Source organism: Cricetulus griseus (genome assembly GCF_003668045.3).
Source record: "Cricetulus griseus strain 17A/GY chromosome 1 unlocalized genomic scaffold, alternate assembly CriGri-PICRH-1.0 chr1_1, whole genome shotgun sequence".
NCBI classification, from domain to species: Eukaryota; Metazoa; Chordata; class Mammalia; order Rodentia; family Cricetidae; genus Cricetulus; species Cricetulus griseus.
This window is the reverse complement of record NW_023276807.1, coordinates 167,092,315-167,113,800: the sequence shown is the minus strand read 5'-3', so window position 1 is coordinate 167,113,800 and position 21,486 is coordinate 167,092,315. Positions and strand designations below refer to the sequence as shown.

The 21,486-nt window shown below is 39.5% G+C and overlaps 1 protein-coding gene across 6 annotated transcripts in view; it reads left to right on the top strand.

Moving 5' to 3' along the window:
* The window catches only part of Cfap20dc (CFAP20 domain containing), a 289,810-nt gene that overhangs the window by 13,639 nt on the left and 254,685 nt on the right, over positions 1–21,486 (top strand). The gene's annotated exons all lie outside the window — the stretch shown is intronic.

Below are 21,486 nucleotides of genomic sequence, written 5' to 3'. Positions count from 1 at the left end.
GGCTTAGTCATTTGTCTTTAATCCTGGACAAAAGTGAGTTGCTAATAAAGACAGTTTTGCTCCAGCTTTATCAGCGTTCAGTGCAAACTAAAGGAAAGTATTTTTTAGTAAATGAGAGTTATTAATTTCTTTCTGTTTATATAAGCTTGGATATTAGTGATGTTTTAGGTTGTCAGAGTCTGAATTTTAGCTTATAAGATACAGCTGTGTTTTCTTAGATAAAACAGAGATGAACACCATACACTTTTGTTTTATTCAACCTTAAGCTCCTATGAACTTGTAAGATCTTCTTTTATCATCTTCCATAGCCACTGCCATTCTTAAAAATAACTCTTAGAGAAAGAAGACCAAAGCATCATTTGATGCTCTTATGCACCACTTCCTAGTTTCTGCAGAAAAAAGCATTTTCAAGACTCCAAAGGCATTCCAAAAGTACAGAAAGTAGCACTGAAAGCTTTATTTTCAGCACAGGAGAATGTGATTTCTGAATTGAAAGAAGGCAAATTATGTTTTCAACTTTAAAGCTCTTTACATTGAAATCCAATTTTGCTCCCCATTTTACCTGGATCTAGCCATGACCCACACTTTGAGCTTCTTCAAAGCAGTGGTGAAGGTGTTTCTAGTCAGCTTTGGATTAGAGCCTGTGAGAGCCATGACTGGACCTTAGAGCCTGTGAGACCATTGAGGCCTCTTTTTTCTTTACAAATTAAGCTTTATTTGTGCCCAAACACTTGTGCATATCACTCTAGCATACATGATACACTGTCTTAATTTAATGACAATTAAAACTTTAAATTTTGAGAAACCAATAGTTGTCCTTAATCTGATCCTAGTAGGAGAGAAGCTGATACCTAAGTTCACCAACTATTCTTTGCTATCATATTGCTAGTACTCTTGACCTATTTAAGTATGGGAAACATTTTTGAGAGGTGTTGGCATTAATGATTAAATTGTGAATGTTGTTCACTATAATCATTGATTTCCATGTCCTCATTTCCACATGGGAATTGAGTTGATTTTCTTCTATGTCCTCATTTCCACATGGGAAATGAGTTGATTTTCTAGATTATTTTAGTTTTATAATTCTAGGAAAATAAATTCTTTTGGACAAAAAGGCTAAAATTTTTAAATGACATGGGTGAGAAACTCCCTTGTCAGTTTATTGTATATGAACTACATTTGTTACTAATAGTCAAAATAGTTCTGTTTTGTGCAGAAATGACAGAGACCACATTTTCAGCAAAAGGAAGATGGGATGATAGGTATAGATTTCTATTCTAACACATTTTCCCCAGGCCTTAAAAGGACTATCTTTCAGTACCCTTCTTGTTTTACTGTTGCCAGCAGCACAGCCCTAGGCTGTTTTAAATAATACATTTCTCTAACAAGCTTAGAAAGTCACCTAGCAGAACCATATGTGACTTCTAAATTTCTCCATTGTCAGAGCAGGGAAAGACATTTTGTTTCTCAAAGGTTTTTGCTGTACATTAAGAGGTTTTCATCAGTGGAGTCTTGCCAGCTCATTTAGGAGTTTAGCAGTCATTTTCTCAGCCTCTTCCTATGTCTTTTATGCGTCCTGGATGATTTATTGTGCCAAGGAAGAGGTAATACACGTGGATTGGGGGTGCTATAGAAACACCAGCTACTCAGCTTGAGGACCTAGTGTTGTCAGGCAGTATGCTGCCCCTTGGGGAACTTGAAATACTTTGGAATCTGTGACTGCTATTTTTCCTACTTTTAAGATGTCATCACTGTTGTCCTGGTTGTTCCAGCTTTTCTCTGGACTTCCCAGCTTCTTCTTTGTCCTAGCTACAGCTTCTATTGCTGTAAAGAGACACCTTGACCACGGCAATGCTTATAAAGGAAAACATTTAATTTGGGCTTGCTCACAGTTTCAGAAATTTAGCCCAGTATCTTCATGGAATCATGTAGGCAGACAGGGTTCTGGAAAAGGAGCTGAGAATTCTACATCTTGATCCACAGGCAACAGCAAGTGAACTGAGTGCCACACTGTTCATAGCTTGAGCATAGGAGACTTCAAAGCCCACCTCCAAAGTGACACACTTCCTTCAACAAGGCCAAAACCCCTAATAAAGCCACTAACTATGGGAGCCATTTTCTTTCAAATCGCCACATTCTACTCCTGGCCTCCATAGTCTTGTAGCCATATTATAATGCAAAAATGCATTCAGTTCAATATGAAAAGTTTCCATAGTCTATTAACAGTCTCAAACTTACTTCAAAGTCTAAATTTCAGTCTTTTCTGAGAGACTTGCAATCCCTTGTACTATCAAAATCAAAAGGCAGATCACACACTTCAATACATAATGACATATATTGCCATTCCAAAACATAGGGAAGGGAGCAAGCAAGGAAATACTAATACAAAGCAAGAGCAAAACCAAGCTGTACAAACTCTGCATCTCCATATCTGATGTCAAAATGTTCTTCATATCTGCAATTCCTTTCAGTTTTGTTGACTGCAATACACTTCTTTCTTTTGGGTGGGATCAACTCTGGTAGCAGCTCTCCTTGGCAGGTATCTCCAGCATTTTGGGGTCTCCAAGGCTATCCAGGGTTCACCTTCACAGCTCTACCCAATGGCCTGTCTATGCCTCCATTCAGGTACACCCTTATGTCTGTCAGACCTCAAAAGCCAGAACACTGTGGCCAAAGCTGCCAATTTCTGCTGCTTACTAGGCTTGGAACATAGCCCTCTTACTCAATTACATCTTCACCAGCTTTCTGTTTTCAGTGGTTTCCTTCACTTCCTAAGCTTGGCTATCCTGAATCTTGATCTGCAGATGAGGCTGGCCTCAAACTCAGAGATCTACAGGCTTCTGCTTTCCCAATGCTAGGATTAAAGTCATATACCACCACACCTGGCTTTAAGCTTTTCTTTAATTCCTTTTCATGTGTTGGAAATTTAGTTGAGTGGCATTTTGCCCTAAGGTCACTACTCCTTTTTATCTTATTTCTTAATCTGTTTATCTCCTTGAACACAGGAACTAGCTCCATTCCACTTTCTGATGCTTCTTTTCTTCTTAGATTTTACATTTTGTGTTTTTCTTTGCTCAGCTTGTTCCTTTTTATTGTAAATATTGATTAGAGTTTACACTGATAACCACAGACAGAGTCTATACTGGGCTGTTTTGAGATTTCCTCTACCAACAGAATTAATCCAAAACTTGACTTTCGCATCAGGTAAACTTTGGACAAGGGCAAATAAGAACAATCTCTAGGTGACATACTAAAATTCTTCTCCTCTGAAATTTCTTGAGCGATGTTCTCACAATTCAAATTACTCTCACCACTACTCTCTTCCATGCTCCTACTAGTACAGCCCTTTAAGTATCACTTAAAGCATTCCACTCTTTCCTAACCCAAACTCCCAAAGTATAAACTCTCCTAACAAAAACATGGTCAGGACCTTCATAACAATACCCCAGTCCCTGGTACCAACTTGTCTTTGTCACTTACAGTTTCTGTTCCTGTGAAAAAACTCCATGACCATGGCAACTTTTATAAAGGGAAAACTTTAATTTGGGCTGGCTTACAGTTTCAGAGATTTAGTCCATTATCTTCATGGTGGTATGCATGCTGACATGGTATGGGAGAAGGAGCTAAGATTTCTGCATCTTGATCCACAGGGAACAGGAAGTGACCTGAGTGCCACACTGTTCATAGCTTGAGCATAGGAGATCGCAAAGCCCAGCTCCATAGTAACACACTTCCTCCAACAAAGCTACACACCCTATTAGTGCCACCCCCATAGGGGCCATTTTCTTTCAAGCAACCACAGTCCCTCAAAAGTGTCCACACTGTACTTATTGTGAGTTGCCTTAAAAAACAAACTGGAATTTCCACAGGTGAGTGAGGATAAACTCCGAAGTCATTAATGTTATATGTGTCATGGTTTATTCTTTACTCCTGCCATGCATCTTAGTGAGAGCTTTCTTGTCCTGGCTAGGCCCCACCACCACTTCAGCCCCAAATGAACACAGGGACTCTACATTATAAAGCTGTTGGCCCATGACTAGCATTTCTTATTGGCTAGCTCTATCTTAATTATTAACCCATTTTCTATTAATCCATGTATTTCCATGTGGTCTTGGCTTACTGGGAAATGCTGGACCTTCAACTCCTTTGCCTGCTACATGATGACTGCTTAGCAGCTCTGCAGAGAAGAGAGAGATTTCCTATTTGTCTTTGCTTATATCCTGATTCTGCCCAGCTATGTCACTTCCGCCTGTCTGTACAGACATCCAGACCTCTATGGTTAGTTGTGGCAGCTTCTGCCCAGCTATATCACTTCCTAGGATCACATGATGACTCTTCCCTGCCTACACTTCCCAGAATCCCCCTTGTCTCCTAGTCCTACATATCATCCTGCCTGGCCAATCAGTGTTTTATTCATCAACCAGTAAGACAAACATATATACAGAAAAACATTTCCCATCAGTGCACCCTGCTCTGAGCATGTTTCTTGTCAGGTACTGATGTCTTCCTATCCTCATGCCTTTTGTCCATCCTTGAAAGCCAGGTGAAGTTCCTTCTTAGGTGCATAATTAGTTTGTGTCATCAACTCTTCCTATCCAATTTCTACTCTTAATTTCTTCTTCTAAAAGGCTGTTGTTTTGATAATCTCATCAGACTAAATGAGATCCATCTCTTAGACCCTTTTCTAGTACCTTGCTCATTTCCTTTACTAAAACCCCAAAAGTGCATAATTACTGCCTTCAGAGAGTTTGAGTTCCATGAAGACAGGATCTTGTCTGTTAGACTATGGATGCCATGCCAGCACTTACCATAGGACCTGACACATAACAGGTTCTGAAATGTGGACAAGTGAGCAAGATGATAGTGGGGTAACAACTGGCTGTCTAATCTCTATCCTCATGCATTGTACTCTGACGCCAAACTATCCATTCACATTTTAATATATTTTATGGTGACAAAAGAACAAGATTTGTGGGCAATGTAAAGTATAAGATAGATGGAAGGATGTGGACAGATATGTAGTGAAACTCTTCAAGACTTAGGGTAATTATATAATTAATCTTTCCTAGGATGAGAATATTGACACCTCATAGATGCTAAATGAGGAAATTAACATAAAGTAGTAGTCATTTCTACTTATTAAACATGATATATCTAGAAGCTTCATTATCATTCTGGATACCTTATTTTAGCTTAATAAATACAAAGCTTAAGCTGCTTGATAGATCATAACTATTACCTGTTTGGTTGTTGATTAAGTTGAAATCTAAAAGATCTAGGGACTGGTTTGTGCTTTAGTCCTGTTAACTCCTGAAGCCAGGATTCAGGTGTTTAGTTTACACTGAGGGCTTATGTCCACATCTCAGTCTCACGCTTCCTTACTGGCAATCCTGATAGTTTTTTGACTATACAAATATAGTGATTGTATACATACAGAAAATACTTCATTTGAATCTTATCAGAAGCTGAAAGTGTGAAGCCTCGTATATCTTCAGGAGCTTCTCAAAGTAATGTACTTAAGAGTTCCAGAAGAAAAGGGCTTTCTTGCTGGGATGCTCCTATTTTACTCCCTTGAAAGAAAGAATTTGCTCATTTGTTTGTTATTGTTGTTTTTAGTATTTGTTTTTAAATGAAAAGCAAGAACTTAACTTGTTTGTTGATTCCTGTGTAGGTCTCTATTTTTTTAAAACATCAAAGAATTAGGTTATTCAGTATCTTGTACTCAACAGGTAAGATGGCTACACCATGTCACAAGGTTCATATTTCACTTAGCATCTTGGGCAAGTAGTTTTCACTGTACCAACAGATATTTAGATATCTTTTTAGTACTGATGTCATCCACAGTTTGAGTGTCAGCCCTAAAGACACACCTATTTTTAACAAAAGTCGTTTTGATTTGCATAGTTTGTTATTAGTTGCATCTTTCCAAAGTATTTCAATGTAACTATGCCTGACTCAATCGACTAAACAATGGTTTTATAAAACTTTGTTCCTTTTTTGTTATTTTCCTAACTGTACCATGAGGCAACAGTCATAGGTGCTTCAGCTCCTGGAGCAGATACCTGCTACAAAGAGAAGCACCCAGAACCTGTGATTGGGGGAGATCCAGCTGCATCCTGGACTTGAAATCCATTTTTGCTGTATTTCATGCCACCAATCAGACTGAATGATTTTGGAATATTACATTTTTGACAAAAATTGCATTGATTTTAGCAGATACTGTTGAGCTGCATTAGTTATCTTCTCTATCCTGATTCTGTCATTATCTTGATGAATTCTGAGAGGCATCTTGGACTGTTAATGCCACCAGTCAATTGACATCATTAATTTTGTTTTGTTTTCAGTCAGCTCAGCCAGTGCATTTTCAACATGCGGGTTGGAAACACTGTGAAAGCTCATGTGATAGACATGCTGTGCTGCCTATAGAGTTAGGATTCTCAAACCAAAGGCCTTAGAGGATATTAGTGCTATAAATAGGCTTCATATACTGGGCCCTTAGCTGTTGAGTGTATTGCTTGTATTTAGAATCTTGACAATGGTAATAAAGAAGCACTATACTTTAAAAACAGATCCCTAAAAGTGGGTGTGGCCCTTATACCTCGGCACCCTTTGATTCTGCACTGCAGCAGTCTGAAGCTAAAATTATATCTGAATAAATTTTAATGGCTTCAACCTGGAATTCAGCCTGGGATTTATGTTTATTCCCGAATTATTCTCTTGTTTTACCCTTACCCTTAATATGGCTTTTGCCATGGCATCTATATCTGTATCACTAATCTTCATCAGTAAGTGGTAATGGAATCTGCTTATTGTCAGAGTTAATTGAAGACAGTATATCGTTGTTTTTCCTAAGACATTATAGGACCATGTAGACTTCAAAGCTTCCTTTTCAATCTCTATATTGTAGAAAATTGGAACATCATACCAAACAAGCTTTACCCTCAGGCTAACTTAATGAAAGTTCCACGTATGTGACCTTTTCTATTTTGTACGTAGTGAAGCAAAGACATGAGAAAAGAATTTTAGTAAAAATTCCAAGTCTTTCCCTGCCATCAGCTCTGCACCTGCCTTTCTCACTTCAGCCATGTCAGAAACAGCAGCTTATCAAAACCCTAAACCCAGAAAAGCACCTACAGCCTGTAGATTTGAGCCTATCCCTTTCATATACTAGCTGTGTTCTTCACCTCTTGATAGCCACCACAGTTGAGAGAATACCTAGACTTGATAAATTCAGGTCAGAGTGACATTGGTGAGAGCTTTTGAGATTGTGTCCATTTAACCAAACTCAAGTCACTGTGGGAAATTTGCTTTCTTATCTTTTTGGTCATTTTGATGCCTTCCTTTGAAGAACATAATGGCCCCTGTCTCCCTCCCAAGATAGTTGTAAAAAGAGATGTTATCTAAACGCAGAGTACTACATTGTTCAGTGAAATCCTTTTTTTCCTTTGGTGAAATCTTTCATATTACCAAGTGACTCCATCTGTAAACTACCTGTCTAAAATTGGGGAGAAAATGGCCAGCAGCAACTCCCTGTAAACAAGTGTCATATACTAGAGTAGAGCTGACACTGCATGTCTCATTGTCATTTGAATGCATCTCATGTCTCATCCCACTTTCTATTTTTTTCTTTTTAAAATCATCAGTATTTAAATCTCATTATTTTAATTATATCCAATTAAATGTACTTGCATAATCAGTATACTTTGTTACATGCATTAGTAAAGAGAGCACTTTAAGATGCTTTGCATACTGGCTTTCTCAACGTATTAAATTTGCATACCTTAAAATAGGTTTCATGTAGAAGTTTTAGAAAACACATGTGACAGGTATATAAATCAGATATATGCTTTACTTGTTAAAATATGTTTGTAAAAGGTCTTTCCTCATTTCTTAATTTGGCTTCCTTCTTTAAATTATTTTTATAGCACCCTTTCTGTAACCTAGAGATTTGTTCAAAGTGAAAATAAAATACCAGCAAGGTAAAAATTTCACATATGTATATATTTGGAAGAATTCTTTTTCTGTAAAATCATAATAAAAGGCTACACATTTTTTTTTTGAGACAGGGTTTCTCTGTGTAGCTTTGGAGCCTATCCTGGCACAAGCTCTGGAGACCAGGCTGGCCTTGAACTCACAGAGATCCACCTGCCTCTGCCTCATGAGTGCTGGGATTAAAGGTGTGCGTCACCAACGCCTGGCAAGGCTACACATTGGTGGTTAATAATTGCCTTACCAGTTATCAGCGTGTAAGGCAGTGTCCTATGGTGGGGCACCCATGAGCTTGAGTCACTGCCATTTATTAGCATGGTGGTTCTGGCAGAGTGCTGAGCCCTCTGAGCATGGCAACCTCATCTGCACAGTGAGGACAAGATTAATATCTACTTATTGGGTAAGTGATTATGTTGTCAATATTGATTTATAACTTTTACATCACAGAGTAAAGTGATGTTTAATACTTAAGTTGCTCTTCTGAAACATTTTAAAGCTGCCTATGAACTTTTCATGGCATTAGTCCCTGAAGAAAGACCAAAAGTAGCTTGTCCTTAGAAGCATTCATCATTGTTGCCTCAGCATCTTCAACTAGAAAGAAAAGATTGGTATGGACAAAGAGAGAGGTGAGCTTTCCTGCTTCAGTGTGGAAATTGTTTGGCTACTCACTGGTAGCCATAGAGCTCATATTACAGTCTTGGTTCCAGTAGAGTCCATGTGACCAAATCATGTGTGAGACCACAGATAGAGCAGTTCTGAGGGGGCACAAAAGGAGACTTGACAGTATGTGTGATAGCAGAGCTTTGGTCTCTGCCACTTTTTGCTGCTCTTTACCTTCCCTCAGCCAAATCATTTAGGAGGACATAGCAAGTCATGCTCTCTTTTTCTTTTGTCTACTGTCAGGAGAATGATTATTTAATGCTGTGACACATAGCTTCATTTGCTTGTTTGCTTATGATTTGGAGATGTCTCTACTCATTTGCATCTCATTCTGGCTTACTGTATTTTATATTTATTCTGATAGTTAATTTAATTATTCAAGTCAGTTAGGAGGCCTGGGCAATCTATGGGGCCTCTGGCAGTGAATCAATATTGATCCCTAGTATACTAATGGACTTTGGGAGCCCATTCCACATAGAGGGATATTCTCTCAGCCTAGACATGCTGGGGAGGACCTAGTCCCTGATCCAATGATATGACAGACTTTGAAGATCCCCCATGGAAAGCCTCACCCTCCCTGGGGAGCAGAAAGGGAGCGGGATAGGAGGTTAGTGGGGGGTAGGGGAGGAGGGGAGGGAGAGGGAACTGGGATTGACATATAAACCAAGCTTGTTTCTAATTTAAATTAAAAAAAGAAAAAATCATACTGTAAAAAAAATCAACGTAATTTGAAACCCTTACAAAATAAAATGTTACAGGACTTATATAATCTTACTAATAAAAAGTGTACATGTTTAATATTTTCACTAATGGGGCATTCTCATATATGTATGTTGTTCTTTGTTAGTATATAAAGTAATATAGGATTCATTTGACTTTTATTAAGTTGGCAAGTATGACATACAAGGAAAATTTCTACTATGGGGAAATATCATAGCTTTAGAATTCTTGATTTTAGAAAATTTCCATTAATTATGAGTTTGAAAATAAATGTGTGTGTTTATGTGTTTCTGTGCACATGAGTATAGATACCATGAAGGCCCAAGGCATCATGTGTCCTGGAGCTGGAGTTAGAGACATTTGGGAGAGATCCAACATGGGTACTGTGTATTGAACCTGGGTTCTCTGCAAGAACAGTACCCACTCTTAACTGATGTTCCATCTGTCCAGTCCCTAATAATGCTCACTCTGATGTATAGATTGAAATACTTTAGAATATTTAGTTGAATGCATCTTAGAATAGTACCTAATCCTAATGTAACTCACAGTGGCCATCTTACTTTTTTTTTTTTTTTTTTTCCTGAGACAAGGTTTCTCTGTGTAGCTTTGGAGCCTATCCTGACACTCGCTCTGGAGACCAGGCTGGCCTCAGACTCACAAGAGATCCACCTGCCTCTGCCTCCCGAGTGCTGGGATTAAAGGCATGTGCCACCAATGCCCGGTGGCCATCTTACTTTTATACAACCAGCAAACCACCTCCTACCAGAATATGGAATATTTGAGGGCCTGAACATACCGCATTCTGATGAGGCTATCATTAAACTTTGAAATCTGGGGACCCATTTATAAAAGATACTGCTCAGATATTACAATAGATTACAGTTAGACTGGTCCATAGCTATCAGTAGATAGTAGTTATATAATTGTCATTTCTGAATCTTTGAACTCCTTTAGTTGTTTTCAGTTTGTTGCCTTGTGTACTTTGGTGGGGGAGAAGAAGAAAGAATTAAAGTGTGTTTCAAAGTTGGTGAGATGGTAATATTCACACTTAGAATTAAATTCACATAAATGAGTTTTAGAGCTAGTTGAAAGAACATTTAAGATGATGTGGTATTGCTTTTTAAATGGGTCTATATTCTGTTACTTCAGAAACAATAATCTATTTTTCATTTTGAAATCTTACAAACATTTGGAAATGAACATGTTTGTATGTTTTAGATGAAGACAGGCTACCAGTGCTCCCCTAAATGGTTTAGATCCACAGGTATAGTACAACTATTCCTTTAGACTTGGTTAGTAAGACATAGCTAACTAAAAATGACATTGCCAGTGTTGATCACATTCAAAGTCTGTGTTTAATGTAACTTGATACTTATTTAACTTTTAAAATAATTGGTATCTCAGTTTTAAGTTACAAAGTTTGGTTTTGTGCAGCCCTGGCCTATCAGAATGTGCTGAGGTTTGAGTTCAATCCATATGTCCCACAGACTGGTTGTCAGTGGGTATCAGGCTTTTCTGGGGCTGATCCTAGTTAGCTCCCTCTCCTCAGCTTACCACATTCCCCTTTCGTGCTAAAGTCAACTTGGTGCTGAATTCCTCACATGGCTTCATATTGCTGACTCAAGTTTCCATCCAACCTAGTTTTATTTCTTTACCTTTTATAGCTTAGCTATTCTCTAGGGGCAAAGCAGAATGTAGACTGTAATAGTTACTTTTTGTTGCTTCGATGGAAACCCAGGCAAAAAAAAGAGAAAGGATTTAATTTGGCTCCAGGTTAAGAGGAGACATAGTCTGTCTTAACAGCAAAGTCACAGCAGCAGGGGCACAGGCCACATCAAAGTTAGGAAACAAAGAGAGAACAGGAGGAAGTAGGGCCAGAACTTTAATCTGAGAACTTGCCCCCAGTAACATACATGTCCCAGTAAGCCCTCGCTCACCAAACCATGCCACCAACTGATGACCATGTGTTCAAACATGGAGCCTATGGGGGACATTTCTTACTCAGACGGAAGCATTGATCCTCAAGGAGTATTCCCTGTGTCCTCCCGTTGTCCTAAGTTTCTACTTCTGGGTGTCCCCATAGTGGTAGACATGATTTCTTTGAAGGCATGGATGTCACCATCAATTCCATAGCACCAAGAGGAATTGCATATGCATGGTGAGTTCTTAATAATATTAGTTGTACAACACAAAAATAATAGTAGTTGTATTGTACGATGGTGAGATGTTTTGATGTACTGTATGTTACCATAAGTAGAAGTAAAAAAAGAGGAGAAAGAAAGTAGATGGGAATAATTAGACAGGAGTTTTGTTCAGCTTTTCTTTCTCAGTTCTTTGTTTCTGGAAAACTAATGAGTGGGTTGCACTTCTTCCTTTCACTTGCCCTCCCATGTATCAAGCAAGTTTCTTCTAGCCACTTTTCAGTGACAGGATGACAACTCTATCAGATAAGGAAAGCTACACGTGGGTAAGGAGAAACAAATTTTCTCAAAAGGGACTTTTAAGGCTGGACTGAAGCTGTTGAGCACCAAGTGTGACTGAGATGGAAACTGTTTATAAGTCTATAATAGAACTCCCCAAAGACCACTTTAATTAAAATCAAGCAGTTTTCCCTGTTTATTGGAACACTTTAGTGATCTTACATTTTATATTTGCTTCATACTTAAAAGGCTATTACAATAAACGGTACAAAACAATGACAATGAATTCTCAGTGTATTGGAGGTGGGTTGCATTTGTTAGCAGAAAATAGAAACAGCTGTTCTGTTTGGTATACATTCTCATTTTCCCCCTGAGGTTAAAGACGATTGATTTGTAAAATAGAAAATAAAATATCTGAGCATTATTAAAAGCAGTACACTATTATCGATATGTCACAGTGCTTTCAAATAAAAACACAAACAAGCACTATTTTAGACAGTGATGTGTTAACATGCTGTTTTTTAAAATCTTTAGCAGCTCAATTTTCAATTATAGGGAATACATAAATCTTACCATTTCCCTATTTTTAAATATAAAAAAAAAAACTCTGAAGTCCAAAAAATGCCATGACATTGGTCAGGTTTCTTTTATCTCTCTCTCTCTCTCTCTCTCTCTCTCTCTCTCTCTCTCTCTCTCTCCCTCCCTCCCTCCCCTCCTCCTCCCTCCCTCCCTCCCTCCTCCTCTCTCTCTCTCTCTCTCTCTCTCTCTCTCTCTCTCTCTCTCTGTGTGTGTGTGTGTGTGTGTGTGTGTGTTGTGTGCACATATGTGGGTATGTACTTATGCCCATACATGTGGAGACCAGAACAAGAATTAGATAACTTTCTCTGTCACCTTCAGTCTTGAGACTGTGTCTCCCTACCTGGAGGCCTGGACACTCACCACCATTTCAGCTAAGCAATTAGCCAATATGATCTTAGGATCCTCCTGTTGTTGCAGTGCTATGACCCCCAGTGCTGGGGTGCATATACAACCATGCAAACTTTTTACATGGATGCTGGGAAACAAAACTAGGGTCTGCTTACTTCTAGAGTAAGTGCTTGCTAACCCACTGAACCATTTCCTCAGCCCACATTCCTCAGGCTTCTTAGTTGCAATGCTAGGTGTAAAATCCCAGTGCTGGAGATTGAACTCAGGACTTCATGCATACTACACAAGTATTCTTCTCCTGAGTGAGACTCTGCAGCCGTTCTCTGGATATCTGTGCTACCTTTAGTGCTTGAGGTGCAAAAGGAAGAAGATGACATGGCCTGATATGATAATCATGGGTTCTCATGTGTTTTTCCCCATTTTTTGAAATTTATATTAGAATCAAGATTATTTTATATGTCAATCCCAGTTCCCTCTCACTCCACTCCTCCTCTGCCCCTCCCCAACTAATACCCTACCTATCCCATACTCTTTCTGCTCCCCAGGGAGGGTGAGGCTTCCATGGGGGGATCTTTCAGAGTCAGCTATTTTCTTTGGGATAGGGCCTAGGCCCTCCCTGTGAGTCTAGGCTCCCAAAGTCCATTCCTATGCTAAGGATAAGTACTGATCTACTACAAGAGGCCCTGTAGATTTCCGAGGCCTTCTCACTGATACACATGTTCATGGGGTCTGGATCAGTCTCATGCTGGCCTCCCAGCTATCAGTCTGGGGTCCAAGCTCCCCCTTGTTCAAGTCAGCCGTTTCTGTGAGTTTTACCAGTCTGGTCTTGACTCATTTGCTCATCACTCCTACTTCTCTGCAACTGGATTCCACTTCAGTCCAGTGTTTAGCTGTGTGTGTCTGCTTCTACATCCACCAGCTTCTGGATGAAGGCTATAGGATAGCATATAAGTTAGTCATCAATCTCATTATGAGGGGAGGGCATTTAAGGTAGCATCTCCTCTGTTGTTTAGATTGTTAGTTGGTGTAGATCTCTGCACATTTCCCCAGTACCTGATTTCTCTTTAAACCTATAATGGCTCTCTGTATTATGGTATCTCTTATCTTGCTCTCCTCATTTCTTCCCCCGACTCAACCTTCCTGCGCCCCCTCATGTCCTCCTCACCCCTCCTCTTCTACTCTTCTCTTTCTCCTAGCTCCCTCTACCCTCTCCCCATGCTCCCAATTTGCTCAGTAGATATTGCCCCTTTCCCCTTCTCTGGGAGACCATGTATGCCTCTCTTAGGGTCCTCCTTGTTTCCTAACTTCTCTGTCAGTTTGGATTGTAGACTGATAATCATTTGCTCTATGTGTAAAATCCATATATGAGTGAATACATGCCATGTTTGTCTTTTTGTGAATGAGTTACCTCTCTCAGAATAAGTTTCTTCTAGTTCTATCCATTTGCCTGTGAATTTCAAGATTCCATTGTTTTTTCCCCACTGAGTAGTACTCCATAGTGTAAATGTACCACATTTTCTCTATCCATTCTTCAGTTGAGGGGCATCCAGGTTACTTCCAGGTCCTGGCTTTTACAAATAATGCTGCTATGAACATCGTTAAACAGATGTCCCTGTTGTATGATGTGCTTCTTTTGATTATATGCCTAAGGTGGAATTGCTGGATCTTGTGGTAGACTGATTATAGTGGGAAATTACCAATAGGGAGTTAGGTAGAAATAAAAGGGTATTTAATGGGGAAAAGCCTTACTTACAGAGCAAACTAGCCAGCTGGCGTGGCAGCAGTCTGTCTAGCAAGTAAAAAAGTGAAACCAAAAGAGAAACATAGTCCTCTGAAAGTCTCACTCTACTTCACCCTGTCCATGCCCTCTCAAGCATGGTCAGGTACACCTGTAGCCAGCCCCTAAGTAGGCATGGCTACAGATTTCCCTACGATTCCCCTTTTAGTCTAAAAGAGGATTAAAACTTAACAGTGTAAAGTATCCAATATTAACAATCATAAAGGTAAAATATAAGAAGATACAACAATGTGCTTCTGTCACATCCTAACTATTTTAACTAAGTCCTAAAGTCATCTGAAAGAGGTGTCCAAGCCTGAACACCTCCTTCCAATCCCAACAATAAACAATAAGAAGCTATCCCTAACTAGATATATACACTATCCTAAATAACAACAATGGAGAAAGGGGGCGTAGCATCCTCCAAGTTACTTCCTGCTGAAATGGGACGACGATAGCCTTGTGGGGTCCTGTAGGAAGAAAATGATAGTATAGTGAAAACCTTGAATGGATTGTATCCAGTCCATGTTAGATGGGATTCACTTGATTGAAGATCTCGCTTGAAATCCTCAACTTGATTGAAGTCAGTACCTGAACCTCTGGCCGGAGTGTCAGTTGAAATGGAGCAAGTTGGATCCAGTGCAGTCAAGGAGGTGTGGCCCATTTTCTTTACAGGGTGTCCAGGGATTGCTGTCAGGCAGGTCTTCATTGGCTGTGTGGGACTCAAACATAAAGAGTTAGCAGAGAAATGTTTGCTTGTGTATGTACATATGCTGGGGAATGCAACCATGAGAGCATAACAATTATGAGAGGGTGTACACCTTGAGAGAAAGATCCAAGAAAATACAAAGACAGTCCCCAAATTCTTCTTTTATGCTATATTACATCAATTGGCTTCTTGATACAATACAGAAACTCTAAAGTTTAGTTAAATAATGTGCTTGGATTTTGGAGGAGGAAAGCCAAATCCACCTCTAAATCCAGCATTGGTTTAATTGAATAGGGACAAGGAAATGAAGAGAAATAGAGTTCTCTGAGAGACAGCTGTAAAGTTTACCATATGGCAGGTTCCTTTTGTTTGATGGTTATAGCTACCTTTCTTCTTAAGTATCTACCCATGCAGTGTCCTTTGCCTTCTGGAGATGAGTTTTCCTGTGAAGATAAAAGCAAAACAATTCCCTTCCCGTTGGGGGGGTTTCTATTTAGTTCATAAGATATACCATAGTAGAATACCTGTCATTTGTCCTCATCGAGAGGTTTTTCCTTTTCCACTTGAATCTTGATCAACTTTGATGGTATCCAAAGTTTTTCTTCTCCTGTAGAAACCAATGAAAAACCCCTACCCCAACGTAATACATGTCCTGGTTTCCATACAGAGGTAAGTACATCTTTGAAGTATACCGGCTGATTCAGTTCAGCAGTCTTCTCCATAGTCCAGTGTCTTTCTACAGCTGTTTGTCTTTTCTCATTGGCATTAATAAAGTTTAGTGTTAATAAAGCATTTTGCAACCTATGTTTGGGGGGTTTAGTCTTCCAAGCTTGTTTGTTGAGCATCTCCTTAAGTGTTCTATTGGATCTCTCAACCACTGCTTATCGTGTAGGATTGTGTGGTATACCGGTAACATGCTTTATGTTATAATATTTGAAAAATTGTTCCAATTTTGTAGAGACATATGCTGGAGCATTGTCACTTTTTATTTGTACAGGTATACCCATAACTGCCATCACCCCTAGCAGGTGTGTAATAACAGAATCAGCTTTTTCCGAGTTAAGAGGAGTAGCCCATTGGAACCCTGAGAATGTGTCTATAGTATGATGCACATATTTCAAATTTCCAAACTCTGCAAAGTGAAAGACATCCATCTGCGAAACCTCATTTCTCCGAATGCCCTTAGGATTACAACCTGCTGGCAATGGAGTTTGGTTATAAAAGGAACAAGTGGGACAGTTTCTTACTATCTCCTTGGCTTGTTGCCAAGTAATGGAGAAGTCCTTTTTCAAGCCTTTGCTATTTACATGATGTTTCTTATGAAATTCTGAGGTTTCTAGCACACTTCCAATTAATAAACGATCAATCTCATCATTGCCTTGTGCTAGTGGGCCTGGCAGAGCCGTATGGGATCTGATGTGTGTAATATACATAGGATTCCTTCTGTTTCTGATAGTTTCCTGTAATTGTAAATTACAGGTTAATTTTGGATTATCAGGATTATCAGTAACGAATTCTGCAGTCTCAATGTGTAACACGATTCTCTCTGCATATTGGGAATCAGTAACTATATTAAGAGGTTCTGTAAAATCCATAAGTACCATGAGAATTGCATATAATTCTGCCTTCTGTACAGATGTATATGGACTTTGAACTACTTTACTTACCTCACCTGCTTTATAACCTGCCTTACCTGATTTGTTGGCATCAGTGTAGAAGGTAAGAACTCCAGAAATGGGAGTTTGTCCTACAATATGTGGAAGAATCTAGACTGTCTTTTTTATGAATTTAATTCTGCCAGCTTTGGGATAGTTGTTGCTAATTGTTCCCAAAAAGTCAGTAAGAGCTATTTGACAATATTCATTATCCTTCCACAAGGAGGAAATTTCCTCATTAGTTAAAGGTACTATAATTTCTGCTGGATCTTTTCCAGTCAGTTGACGAAGTCTTAATTTTTCCCTTTAAAATTAAATCAGAAAACTTTTCTATATATGTCTTTAACTTTTTATTCTGTTTATGTGGCAGAAATATCCATTCCAATATAGTGTCTTCCCTCTGCATCAGAATCCCAGAAGGGTATTCTCTGGATGGCAAGATAACCAGAATACAATCTAAATTAAGATTTTGTCCGATCTACATGTGCATCCAATATTCTGTTTTCTACCCATTGTAACTCTTTTTCTGCCTCAGCAGATAATATTCTAGCATTGTTTAGGTCCTTATCACCTTTAAGGGCCATTTTTTAAGTCATGTCCTTCTACACCAATAATTGTCTGTAATTGAGAAATTTCCCTAATAATTTCTGAAGAGAATTAAGAGTTTGATAACAATCTCTCCTAATTTGTACCTTTTGAGGTCTGATTATTTGTAAGTCTATCTTGTAACCTAAATAGTTAATAGAATCTCCTCTTTGTATCTTTTATGGGGCAATGTATCCCCCAACGAGGCAGAACTTCCTTCACCATTTCAAACATACATTCCAAAGTTTCCTTATTAGAATCTGATAAAAGAATGTCATCCATGTAATGATAAACAAGAGATTGTGAAAATTTCTTATGAATTATTTCCAAAGGTTGCTGTACAAAGTGCTGACACAAAGTAGGACTATTTAGCATTCCTTGTGGCAAAACTTTCTACTGGTATCTCCTAACTGGCTGTGAATTATTAAGAGTTGGTACAGTAAACGCAAATTTTTCTCTATCATTTTCCTATAATGGTATTGAGAAAAAACAGTCTTTTAGATCAATGGCTATGATCGGCCATCCGTTAGGTATTAAGGAAGGTAATGGCATTCCAGGTTGTAGAGAGCCCATTGGTTGAATTACCTTATTTATGGCTCTCAGGTCTGTCAGCATTCTCCATTTTCCTGACTTATTTTTGATAACAAGTACAGGAGAATTCCAAGGACTTGTAGATTCTTCTATATGTCCAGCATCTAGCTGTTCCTGTAGTAACTTTTCTAAAGCCTCTAGCTTCTCAGAGGTCATAGGCCATTGTCCTATCCAAACTGGTTCATCTGTAAGCCACTTCAAGGGCAGAGCCTTTGGCTCCTCTGAAGGTCCATCATTTGTACCTAGTTTCTATACAGCATGGATGGTTGGTTACCGTTTTCCATAGCGTCTTACCAGATCTTTTCTACTATCTAAAGATTGTACATAATTTGTATCTGACATTGGAGGAATATTAAACTGAGTATTCCATTGCTGTAAGGGATCATGACCCCAGAGATTTATAGCTATATCTGCCACGTATGGTTTCAGTATCCCTTTCTGTCCTTTCGGTCCAATGCAGACCACCAAGTTTATACTCTGTCGAACTCTAGATAGAGTTCCAAGTCCTAAAAATTGTACATTTGCCTCTCTAAGAGGCCATTTCGGAGGCCAAGACTTTTGAGTAATAATAGTTACATCTGCCCCAGTGTCTACTAAGCCAGAAATAACTTTATTATTAATTTTCACTTTCAATTGAGGCCTTTTATCATTAATAGAAGCTTGCCAAAATATGCGTTTTTCATTTTGTTCATTCACACTTGATTCTTTATCAGTATTCAAACTACCATCTAGAGCAGTATCATTTCAAAATAGGCAAAGAACTATCTATTTGTCCTGTGAGAGATTGTCTCCCATTGCTACTGGGAATGATCCAACCTTTCTCGATGTGGGGGACTTCTTGAGGTCCTCCTCAGGGTTTCCCGACCTCAATGGGTTTCCTTAAATGTCCCTGGTCGATCTACATTCATTGGTCCAGTGTCTGCCCTTACCACATCTTCTACACAATCCAGAAGGCAGTGGCCTTCCGTATGAGGCATTGTTAGAATTCCTTTGTCTACAATTTCTCTTAGTATGTCCCATTTTCCCACATTTTGAAACATCTAGGTTCCTGGTGCCTTCATGGTCTCCAGGGGAAGGCTCTTTCTACCCAAGGTTCTGGTTCATAGTAGTAGTAACCTCTAGCCTCTTGGTACCTATGTTGACCTCTGTAAGGTGCTTTTCCTTGCCAAGCCCTTACATCCTCACCTCTAGAACTTTTAATTTCCTGTTGCCATTTTAAACCTTTGGAGATGGCTTCTCCTACCCAAGCTCCAGTATTTTGCACATTATAGTCAATGTTGGTTGCATACAAAACCCATTCTTCTAGCAGAGTTGATCTGATCTTTAAAGGCAAAAGTATTCTTTTTGTATATTGGGTTTGCATTCTCATAAGCTATTGTATATATAATTGATTGTCTTGTTTCTGGATCTGTTACCTGTAATTCTACTGCCCAAGTTAACCTTTGTAAGAAGTCCTGGAACTGTTCTGTAGGTCCCTGTTCTATTTGGGTATAAGCTTCTAGGCGTTCTCCTGGCTCACGAACCTTATCCCAGGCATTTAATGCTGCTTTCCTGCATAGAGACAGTATATCGTCATCATATTCAGCCTGAACCTGTGGGTCAGCATAAATACCCTGACCAAGAAACTTATCTAGAGGGGCTTCAAAACCTTCCTTTATGCCCTGATGCTCAGGGAGCTTTGCCTCTTCCCTTATTAGCCTTCCACTGGATTTGGCATGAATTCTCAAGGACAACTGCTACCAATCATTCCCAATCTGTGGTTGTCTCCCTGTTAAACATTGCCCATGAATGTAATAGCTGTTTTACGTATGGGCTATGGAGCCCATATGAGACAACTTATTGTTTAATATTCTTAAGATCCTTTAGCTGTATTGGTTGCCATTCATAAGCCATCCTTCCATGAGAGTGTTTCTTAGAACCTGGCTTTTCTACCATGGTAGCTGGGTACACTAATGGTGTACGAGTAACAACCTTAGATGAATATTCATGATATATGCATGGAGTAGGTGCCATGGAGTGATTCTGCTTCTGAGGCATCACAATGATCTTTAAGCCTATTAATGTTATCCTTTTGAAAAGTTTCAATTTCCTTAATCATAAAAGATTCCAAGCATGTTAGTGAATCTGTAAATTGCTCTAACTGCTCATCTACATGTTTTTCTAGGTCTTTAATACGATCATCCTTAGGCAGCATCTGGATGGTATGGAAACTGCCTTCTAGGTATTGGAGTCTAGATTCGAGGTCATGATTTGTTGATTTTGAGTCCTCAGTAATCGACCGTATGGACCTATGTAATCTGTTAGCCCTGTACTGTAATTATCTTCCAAACATTCGAATCTAGACCCAAATTTGTGATCTGCTACCTTGGATGCTTCAATAATTTATTGAATGGAATTGTCCAATTCTTTAACCCTATCCTGGGTACTTTGCCCCTTTGCATCTAGTTTTTGGGTAACATTGCCTATCTGAGTTTCTAGCTGGCTACAGATATTCTTTAGCTCGTCATGGTCTTCTGACAGCCTAGCAGACAGCCTAGCCTCTAAGGCCTCAGACATGGAGTATCTCTCTGTGTTTATCTTATCATAAATAAGCTGCATCTCATCAGACAGCTCTGTCTTTAGCGTATTGGACACAGAGCCAAGCTTATCATCCAATTTCTGTTCCACTTGCTGCACAATTGTGGTCTGACCTAATCTGTTCTCCAAAACCTCACTGCGTAAAGCTGTTATTTCCTGTAAGAAGGTGGTGAGGTTATCCTTATCCCTATTCCTGAGTACTCTGGCTAGTAATATTATTTGTGCCAGCAGGCTAACTGCCATTATGGTATGTAGGCCAGTAATTGGCAGATTAGCATCCTCCTCAAACAGTAAATTCACGTAATAAGCAAAAATATTACCAATTTTAGCAAATGATAAATATTCCGCCATAATTTTACCTGATTTCTACTCCAGATGCAGTAACTATCTTTGACCAGTGGGTGGCACAGTTGTTCAGTTCAGCATTTCAGTTCAGCGGCATTTGGCAGTGGTGGGTGGCATCTGTGGAGAGAGGTCATAAAAGCAGCTGCGCTTATCTTAGAGAGTATACGGCCCTGCGGCTGCAACCACTCAATGAGGCACGGCTTTAAGGCCACTGCAAGGACTCTGCTGAAAGCCGAGACCTACTCCAACTCGGTTCAAGGGCTGGAGGCCTCTGGGTGCGGGTAGGCTGCAGTCCAAGCTGGTGCCAAGCGCAAGGTGGTAAAACTGTAGGAGGTCTGTGTGAGTCTCCAAGCTGGGAGCAGCTCAGCAGCAGTGGGTTGGCTGGGAGCAGGGAGTGCCTGTGAATAGAGGGACTTTTCCCCGCCAAGGCTGCAGGCCTGGTGGGACCCACAGCCTGTCCCAAATGGGGTGTAGGTTTCCAATATCCCACTTCTGACACCAGATATAGTGGGAAATTACCAATAAGGAGTC